Source organism: Giraffa tippelskirchi, chromosome 3, assembly GCF_054371585.1.
Source record: "Giraffa tippelskirchi isolate mGirTip1 chromosome 3, T2T-mGirTip1v1.2.pri, whole genome shotgun sequence".
NCBI lineage: Eukaryota > Metazoa > Chordata > Mammalia > Artiodactyla > Giraffidae > Giraffa > Giraffa tippelskirchi.
The window spans coordinates 77,201,360-77,211,832 of NC_137277.1; the positions used below are offsets into that span (position 1 = coordinate 77,201,360).

Here is a 10,473-nt window from a genome sequence, read left to right on the forward strand (position 1 = left end):
CCCTCTAGTATGGCCCCATGCCTTAAGGGGACCAACTAGACAAAGTTGGTTACACTGTGTTCATGAAATTTCGAGAGGAAGAAATTTAGTTTGACATTCTCTATGTGATTGCCTTTCCTGCTCATTAGGCTCATTGGCTGCACCCTTATCCAAGAGCAAACAAAATGTTTGATCTACCAATATGTGATCCTACCTAAATTGCATTGGACCAAGCAGTGCACTTTAAAGCAAATGAGGTGTGACAGTAGGCACCTAATCATGAGATTCACTGGTCTATCGCATTTTACCACTCTGATTCTGCTAGCCTGATAAAGTGATAGAATGGCTTTTTGAAGGTATACACCAAAGGTGGGAAGTTGGAAATTATACTGTGCAACAATGTGGTATATACCTTCATCCTCCAGAATAAAGAGCACACCCTCTATCATCAACTGTTATGTGATACTGTGTTCCCCAAAGGAAATACATGGATCTGGGAACTACGTGTTACAAGGAGAAGGGGCTGTGCTTATTATCACTTCCAGTGACCCATTTGGGAAAATTGTTCTTCCCATCCCCACAGTCCTGTAAGGTTTTAATGGACTTGATTCCCAGGGGTATTCCTGGGCATTCCTCCACAGGAGTCCCATTGAACTTCAGCTATAACTGCCACATGGTTACTTTTGGTTCTTTGTGCCAGTAAGCAAAAAAAGGATCGACAGTTCTGGCAGGGGTAACTGACTCTGACCAAGAGGCAGACACAGCTGAGCACCTGAAGAGCAACAATAATCAGAAGGTGGGACTGCTGTTGCATATTACATAATGTCGTTGTTTAGTCACTCAGTCATGTCCAACTCTTGCAACGCCATGAACTGTAGCCCGCCATGTGCCTCTGTCCATGGGATTTCCCAGGCAAGAATACTGGAGTGGGTTGCTATTTCCTTCTCCAGGGGATCTTCCCAACCCAGGGATCAAACCCACATCTCCTGCATTGCAGGCAGATTCTTTACCATCTGATCCACCAGGGAAGCCCTAAGTTACATAGTAGGATCAGGGAAAAGTAGATTTGGCACCCAAGTGATCTGCTTAGGAAAGAAGGTGAAGGGAAGTGGGCTCTTGGTATTTCTCTAATCAGTTTTAATGGTAAATGCACTTGTGCAGAAGCCATATCCTGAAAAGGGCACAGCAACTATGAGCCCAGATCCCCCTCAGGAAATGGGGACTGGGTCATCCCACCAGGTAAGTTCTGGAGACCAGCTGACTACCCAGTGGCAGTCAAGGGTGGGTGGATTCTAGTATATGAGGTTAAGAGATGAGGGAGGCTATAAATATCAGGTATTGTCTTGAATATAGTTGTAGGGCTGAGGCAGGGGAGGATGGAGAAAGGGAGAAGAAGGCTGACACTGTAGCTTGTCCCACTAAACTTCTTCTAAAAGTTTTCCCTGGAAAAGAGGTGAGTTGTATTCCTCGAGAAGTTGTTCACTTGTTGACTGAATATACGACATGAAGCAAGTGGAACTAAATGACATGGGAAGGATTGTAGTGATGCATTTGGACACCTCCTAGATTCCCCTTCCTGGTTAAGGCTTCATGGTCCCCTGTGCTGTTGGCTGCTGGTTACTTACAGGTGCATCCAGCTCTGGGAAATGCCCTCAGCTGAAGGAAACTGCTTTGCTCAAGTCTCTGCTCCCCAGTTCCTGGGGGCAGGCTTATACGATGATTGATTGTTGTGGGAGCACATTCCTTAATGTGGGACATTCTAATTCCGTTGTAGGATCATTTTAGTCTTGAGGGATCTCTGTGGCAGTGGCTGAGGCTGTTGTTTCAACCATTTCAAATCCTACCTCTGCACAATTCACTTCCCTTGCAAAGAACACTTCTGTTTTCAAGAGCACTTCTGCTAAACCTGCTGCATGCAAATTCTGGGGGGAATTTTACCTAGGAGAGGACTGTATGTTTATAAACCTAACCTTCTAAGAAAGGCAAGTCCTGATACCTCCTTTATTCTGATAACCTTCCTAAGGGGTTTTATGTATTGAGTGCTGAGGGTAGGAGATCCTTATATTCTATACAAAATAAGAATTCAAAATTCACAGAAAGCAGTTTCATAGAGAGGGAACAAAGACCACATGAGAAAGTGAATGAAAGGTGAGGAGACCTGGTAAACATGGGAGGAGTAGCTTTCTTATTGAAACTGGTGAGGGGAAGTTTTGTTTTGTGAAGGGAAGATTGAGTTTAGCATCCAGGTTGACAAGGAGGGAAGAGTGTAGGCATCACATAGCCAGTATCTGTGGTCCCTCCTTGGGATTTCGACAGGTCTTTGAAACTGGAAGGATTCCCTGGTGGCTCAGAGGGTGAAGCGTCTACCTACAATGCGGGAGACCCGGGTTCGACCCCTGGGCCGGGAAGATCCCCTAGAGAAGGAAATGGCAACCCACCCTAGTACTCTTGCCTAGAAAATTCCATGGATGGAGGAGCCTGGTGGGCTACAATCCATGGGGTCACCAAGAGTCGAACATGACTGAGCAACTTCACTTCACTTCACTTTGAAAGTGGAACTTTGAGGGGCAGAAAAATCCATGACACATATCAGATTATAAAATAATACACTAGGTATATCAAGTTGTATTCTTTAGAGTTGAATTTTTTTTCACCATAGTATCTCTTCCTAAATGTATGCAAAAAATCATTTGGTGCTATTATTATATTGTGATTTATCAGCATTGGGGTCATAATGACTTTGTTTTCTCTCATGGGGTGCATCTAATATGTCTAGAAGTCTCAGTGACTCTACCTTCAAAATATATACAAAATTCAGGAAGTTCCTCAGGTAAAAAGGAATTATGAGACCTACCATAAACCTGTATCTACATCAAGAAGTGAAGAGTATGGGAAATGGACTAGGGCAAGGTAGTATAAAGTTTTTCTCATTTTAATTCCTCTAAGAGATAGCTGTCTGTTTTTTAATGGGATATAGTTGCTTTACAATGCTGTGTTAGTTTCTACTGTACAATAACATGAATCAGATATATGTATCCATATATCCCCTCCTTGTTTCTTGAGTTAGGATTATATTGCTGTAAACTTTCCTCTTAGAACTGCTTTTGTTGCATCCCATAGGTTTTGAGTCACTGTGTTTTCATTGTCATTTGTTTCTGTGTATTTTTTTTTAATTTCCTCTTTGATTTCTTCAGTGATCTCTTGGTTATTTAGTAGTGTATTGTTTGTTTGTGATTTTTACAGTTTTTGTTTTTTTTCTGTAATTGATTCCTAATCTTATAGTGTTGTGGTTGGAAAAAATGCTTGATTCAATTTCAAATTTCTTAAATTTGCCAAGGCTTGATTTGTGACTTAAGATGTGATCCATCCTGGAGAATGTTCTTGTGCACTTGAAAAGTGTATTCTGCTATTTTCAGATGGAATGTCCTATAAATGTCAGTTAAGTCTATCTGGTTTATTGTGTCATGTTAAAGCTTATGTTTCTTTATTAATTTTCTCTCTAGGCAATCTGTCCGTTGGTATAAGTAGGATATTAAAGTCCCCCACTATTATTGTGTTACTGTTGATTTCTGCTTTCATGGCTATTAGCACTTGCTTTATGTATTGAGGTGCTGCTATGTTGGTTACACAAATATTTTAAATTGTTATATCTTCTTCATGGATTGATCCCTTGATCATTATGTAGTGTCCTTCCTTGTCTCTTGTAATAGTCCTTATTCTAAGGTCTATATTTATCTGATATGAGTATTGCTACTCTAGCTTTCTTTTGATTTCCATTTGCAAGGAATATCTTTTTCCATCTCCTCACTTTCAGTCTGTGTGTGTCCCAAGGTCTGAGGTGGCTCTCTTGTAGACAGCATATACAAGGGTCTTGTTTTTGTATCCATTCTGTGTCTTTTGGCTTCCATTACCTCTCTGACCTCATCTCTTGGTTCTAACCCCTCACTCATTCCATTCAGCCACACAGTCTCCTTCATTGCTTTAAGCTCATCAAACACACTCCTGCCTTGTGCCTCTTCACTGACTGACCCTCTGTCTAGAACAGTCTTTCCTCTGAAAGTCACTTGGTTAACTCCTTCACCTCCTTTAAAGCTTTGCTTAAATATGCTTTTTCTCAATGAGGGCTATCCTGACCATCCCCTTTAAAATAACCACTTGCCTCTGTCATTCCCATACCTCCAAACTTGGTGTATGTTTTTTATATAGCATTTATCACTTTCTATTAGATCATGTTTATCATCTGTGTCCTCCCACTAGAATATAGGCTCCTGGAAGACAGTGATTTTTGTTTCATCCTGGTGTTCTGTGTTTTGTTTTTCCTGGTATATCACAAACACCCAAAACAGGGCATAATGTGCCAGTCACTAAGTAAGTAAGCACGGTATTGAGGGAAGGAGATGAGGGGGAGGGATGAATACAGTGAGGTGGGAAGAGGACGCGAGAAGATCAAAGGGAAGAAAAATTTTTGCAATATAATTTTCTAACATTTAATGATAGATACTATATTTAAAGTTTTGTTTCAGTGGACACCATACTTATTATTATAGAATATATGATACTTTCAAAAATTCAGTACCCCTTTTTTCTTTTAATATTTGTTTATATATGTGATAGAAGTTTCTATTGCAATTTTCATATTTCTTCCTAATTTTCTATAGTAGTTTATAAATTTTCTGACCTAAGTCTAGCATTTATATGGGGATGGGGGTTGCCCCATGTATGTCTCCATGTTCTAGAAGTTACCTGTCAATGTACACATGCATATTTAGTCTCAGGAAGGGATCTATATTCTGAAAGGGGTTTGTGTCTCAAAGTTTAAAACGTTCATTAGCTGTTCATAAGACAATTTAGAGATTAAGATGGTGTGTCTTAGAATCAGACTGATTGTGACTCCTGGTTCTGCCTTTTACGAGCTGTGTAGTTTTGAGCATGTGATTTAACATTTGGAGCCTTTGTTCCCTTTAGAAAATGGGTTGCTAAAACTAACCTTATTGGTTCTTTGTAAGCACAAAAGAGATGATACATGTACAAGGCATGGCAGTGTACTAAAGTGACAGTTATTACAATTACTAATATTTATAAAATCCCATTTAAAATTGATTATTTAAAACTCAAAATGGCATTTCTTTTTAAAATGTTATCCATACTGGATGAATTAATTCCCAGACTATATTAGAAAACAGATAGAAAGTTAATATGCATTACATTCTACACCTAGATTGATTATATAAAATTGTTTACATAAAAAAAAATTGATCTCCATGGAGGTTGGGGAAGTATCTCTCTTCATTTACTTACTCATTCAGTGAACTTACAGTTTTCCATCACCTTCTTTTTTCCAGGTACTAGGTGTGTATAGGTGGCTTCCAGATGGTGTTAGTAGTAAAGAACCCACCTGCCAAAGTAGGCAGACGTAAAAGACACAGGTTGGATTCCTGGATAAGGAAGATCCTCTGGAGGAGGAAATGGCAACCCACTCCAGTGTTCTTGCCTGGAGAGTTGCATGAACAGAGGGACCTGGCAGGCTTCAGTCCATAGGCCACAAAGAGTTGAACATGACTAAAGCAACTTAACATGTATGCACTATGGAATCTAGGTTCTGAAGTTCATGGTTCTTCTTACATTTTAATTGGAGCTACACTTTGTTCTTGAAACTCCTCCAGAGTTTTCCATTTCTTAAGATTCCATTTCTTAAGGTTTGCCCACAAATTGGTTTAGTTATTAAACCTAGCAAAAAATGATTGACTTTGAGACAAGATTAGGTTTAGATTTCCTTAAAAGGGCCAAATTGGCAGTTTTTCATTGGCTTCACTTTCCAGACAATAATAAACTAGCATACTATTTAAGTCTGCCTCAAAAAATGGAATGCCATATACAAGTATGTGTTTATCAGTGTGGGAAGGGATTTTGCTTATTCTTACAGTCTCAATCCAGTTGAAACTGTATTAGAATGCTGTTGGGATGCCCATCAGCATTTCATAATCTCTCAGCCACCTCATGTTTTTCTGTCTAAAGCATAGCATGCTTTCTCCTTTCAGATTTTGAAGATTTAATTCTGAATCACTTCACTGGCTCCACAAAGAAGTTAAACAAAGCTGTATTTCAGCTTTTCATTATCTTTCAATTAATTATGATCCTCCAAACACGTTAAGCGTGAGAATTTAAACTGTCAAATTTGCCTTCTGGGATGCTTTTCTTTCACAAATTAGTGTTTCTCTGAAGCATCCCATAAAAATAATGATACTGACATTCTCAACAAACAAAGCAGCTGCTGTTCTTTCAACAGTTCTCTTTGAGCTAGGAGATATAATTTTACATCCATAATTACATCACAGGCCGTATTTAAAAACTGGCATCTGTGTCCTGCAGATGATGAAACTTAGGCTCTCTTGTTGAAGTGTATATACTTTGTCAATGATTTTTTTTTTAATCCACAGAAACTTGGTTGGCCAGATATAAATAATGAATTTTTAGGCAGTTACTAATTTTTTTGTCTTTCAAAGCAATTCTTTGGAAATGGAAGCCATACCCCTCTGTACTGCTTGTCCAGTCTCTTATTATCTGCTGCCACAGCTGTCACTGATAACATATGAACAGAGCTTCATCTTCATATAACAGTTGGAAAATCAACAGATAGTATTCACTCACTAGATTTTTTTGTCTGTGTATGCAAAGCTCTATGCTGTGTATTACACAGGTAGAAAATATAGACATGGCATCTATCCTCAAGGAGTTTGTAAGCAAATAAGGGAGAAGAGACATTGATATAAATATCTATGTTGTTAAGGAAGAAATGTCCCCTTAAAGATCCATTTTATTTTAATGCAGAAAACAGAAGTACAATCCAAGGTAATGTTTAAGAGGCTCACATAAGAAGAATCCTTGATCTATTTTGCTACTATCTTATTTCATTTAGTCCTGTTTCCATTTCCTGCACTCCTCCTCCCTCTCCTGCATCTCCCACGAATAAATGTAGGCATCAAGCCTCAAGATTTACTTTTCTCGTGGAATATGCTTCACATAGGTGCCTTGTCTGAGGCTCTTTCTATCCTTATCATAAAATAAGTTATACAGCTCAAATACAGAGTGTAGGCCTTATTCCTCTCAGAGTGTCGTGTATGCTTGATCTCATTTAGTATTAACAGCAGGACATCAGTAGAGATTGATGTATTTACTAAAAGAGGCAATTGAGACACACATAGACTCTTATCTAGTATTTCACATATGCCATTACTTTTGAGGCTGACAGTAGAACATGGTTCCTGGAAGCCCTGCCCAAAGGAATTCTTTATAGGTTTTGATGTAGTTTGCAATGATAATTAGCAATTTGTAGTAATCCTAGGATAGCTAACCTTACCACAGAAATGGCCCCTCCACTGTACCAGAGGCCAAACAATTTAGGGATACAAGGTATCGGGATATGGTCACTCCATGTACCCATTAATTCAGGGTGAGTAAGTACTGGTTGGATGCCTCAGGCCCTGTTCCCAGCCATGAGCTAGGAACACAGAACTGATATTGGAGAAGCCAATGGTGTATACAGTTTGGATCCTTTTATCTAGGTTCCAGTTCTTCTTTCCTTTTTTTCTTTTTTTTGGTCTCTAAGATTATGTGACTTTCCCCAAGTAGTTAACTGACAAAGTACAACTAGGCTTCCAATTCTGAGCCTCACTTCCACTTCAGAGCTCATCTTTCTTTTCTGTTTTCCCATGCTCAGACAGTCCATCATTCCCTTCTGCTGCTTCACCACACTGTAGGCCCTTAGAAAAACAAGCTGGGTCAGTGCTGCCAGAGAAAGAGTATTAAATGCTACAGCACAAGCTGCTCTTTCAGACTTTGTTTACTTTTCACATCCTGTGTTCACCTCTGACTGTGAAGGGCAACCATGTCATCAACCAAAAATAATATGTCAAGCTCTAGCCATGTTCCAGGAACTGTCTAATACATCATCTCTTTAATGTCTAGAGAAAATACCTATTGAATCCTTGGGACATTCTTCTCCCTTGATATGTTTCTCCAATCCGTGTAGCTTTATACTTTTCAATAGAGAAATCTCTACTTAAGATAATAAAATGGAAAAAATAAATTTCAAACAACCTTGCATATTCATAAAACAGCCAAGATATTAGATGTTAATACCTTTCATGGATTCATGCAATGAAGTTTTCTTCAAAGCACCCTAAAGAACAATAGTGAACAAGATCCTAAATTCTCAACTAAGCATTAAATGAATACACATATTCAAAACAAGAGTAGGTAAAAGGGTGTTTTCATAAAATTCCAAGTCCCAGTCAATTATATTAATACCAAAGCTTTCATAATAAAGGAATTCTTATTCAACATTAGTTTTCATTAAAAAAAAAACCCAGATAACAAATAAAACAAGCAGTAACATCATGCCTTATTTACCTCCAAAGTTATAGTTGTAGATGACTCCCTATAAGCCAGTAAGTTATTTCCAAGTCAAGTTTGTTCTTGTAGATGTCACTACAGCAGATGATTCTTCATTACAGTGAATCCAGAGGTAATCCAAAATTCTACATTCAACAGCAAAACAAAAAGTCAAAGTTGAGAGGAGCAGCTTTGGTTCTTAAACTTTTTCAGTTCGTGCTACTAGGCTAATTTTTTAATTAAGAGTAGATTCATCTACATGGCAATGTTGGCAGTAACTTCTCAGAGAGAGAAAGATCAAAATTCCCTGAATCCTTTAGTTTTTATTCTTTTGAAATACTCCCTCTAACCAATTGAGTTATTCCATATTGAATAATCTGGTTCTTTTGTAACATAAATGCCATTGGCATTTATCTGTGAAATGTTTCCAAGAATAGAGTTGGCCTTTCCTCCTTAAATTAGTATCTCTTCAGGATTCCAGTAGCCAAACTCAAGATTTCCCACATCCCTAAATGCCACTCTGTTACCACCTCTTAGATATAGCTTGCTAAACTTTCTGCCAAGATTCGCTCAGGAAGTTTGAGAAGAGATAAAAACTTTGAGACGGGCAGAAGACAAAGAAAAAGTCACTGAAAACACAAATGTTTCAGCCACTCCTTTTCAGTTATAACAAATGTGCTGATGTTATTCCCATTATCAGTGTTTCCTTTGATTACAATTTAATAGTATGATCCACAGGGCAAGAACAGTGTTGATGGGTTTCTATTAATTCAGTCCTTAAGCTATGCTAACATTGGCACTTAATATATACTTTTAGATAATACCCACTATAATTCAATGGAGTCAAACACATTGCAAATTAGGAAGGAAATAAGCAAATTCCATTTAATTTGCTTTTCCAAATGTAGAAATTGAATTACAGAGTATGTATGAGTCATGACTACACATGGACTCCAAGTCTCCCTTCTAAGATGTCCCCAACTCAGAGCCACTTTGTGCTGAAAATATTTTTGCCTGGTCTTTTCAGAACTGCTTCTGCACAACGCCTCTATCAGTGGAGTGTGCTGCCAGTACATTGCTATTTCCTTCTGTGACCACTCTCCTTACTCTTCACTCTCTTTCTTCTCTTTAATTCATCCTTATCATCTCTAGAGAATGCAGTTAATAATCTTAAAGTATTTAATGTGTCCCATTTTTGAGCACTAACGGTCTTGTCTATACAACATAGTATAGTAATTGTATACAATGTTCTACTTCACTTGTGTGGACTTAATCTCCCCTTTAGATGAAAAGTGTTTTAAGGCAGAGTCTACATCTTATCATTTTTATTATCCCCTTGGTGCTTGTCCCAGTGATGGACACATAGGGAAACAAATACATCTCCCAAGTTCCCATACCCTGCAGGGCTCTGGACCTCCCTAGCATGATGCTGTCCTGTGTTTGGATGCTCTAGACATTTCATCTCTGATATGCTCTTTCCTTGCTACATGGCAAAACACCCTGTCCTCAGAGCCCAAGTTGATACCATAATTATGGGGTTTTACCAACAGCCAACCAAAGACAAGCCCCTGCCTCTCTAAACAGTGCTGAACAAGGATCATGGCAAATCAATGTTCAAAAGATCTGGAAACATACCGAGGTTTTGAAATCCCTAAAATTACATAAAAGTTAACTAAAATTACATAAAGTAGGTAGCCAAATATTCCAGCTGGGCATCTGGCTAGAATTAGTCCCCACTTTAAGCATTCAGCATGTTGTCTATACTAGTTCCTTTTGGTTTGGGGGGAGCTGTTATAGCAAGTATTGATCAGAATATAGATCATGCTGCTTTTCAGATGTATAAAGTGCACTGTAGAAAAGAGAACAGGTGAAATCTTATTTTTTTAAAAAAAATGGAACTGCTATGTTTGACTGATTAAGGATAAAAAACAGAACTCTGGAAATAATGTAGAAGACACAGAGGGGGAAAAAGTGTTTTAAAGAACTCATGAATTGAGTGAATCAGGAAGAGAAGTAACTAAAAATGAATTGACAATGCTGGAGAAAACTGAATTCTTTGGGAAGCATTGTAACCCAAACATTAGTCAAACTACACACTGATCT

At 38.4% G+C, this 10,473-nt stretch overlaps 1 protein-coding gene across 7 annotated transcripts in view; it reads right to left on the reverse strand.

Moving 5' to 3' along the window:
• ITPRID2 (ITPR interacting domain containing 2) overlaps positions 1-8,669 on the reverse strand; it is a 116,851-nt gene extending 108,182 nt beyond the window's left edge. For 6 of the 7 annotated variants that reach the window (XM_081581020.1, XM_081581013.1, XM_081581016.1 and 3 more), the window contains exon 1: positions 8,389-8,669. The gene's annotated coding sequence lies outside the window, so the exon portion shown is untranslated. The remainder of the gene's footprint in view (positions 1-8,388) is intronic. The other variant, XM_081581019.1, reaches the window with a different exon arrangement.
• Positions 8,670-10,473: the final 1,804 nt, after the last annotated feature.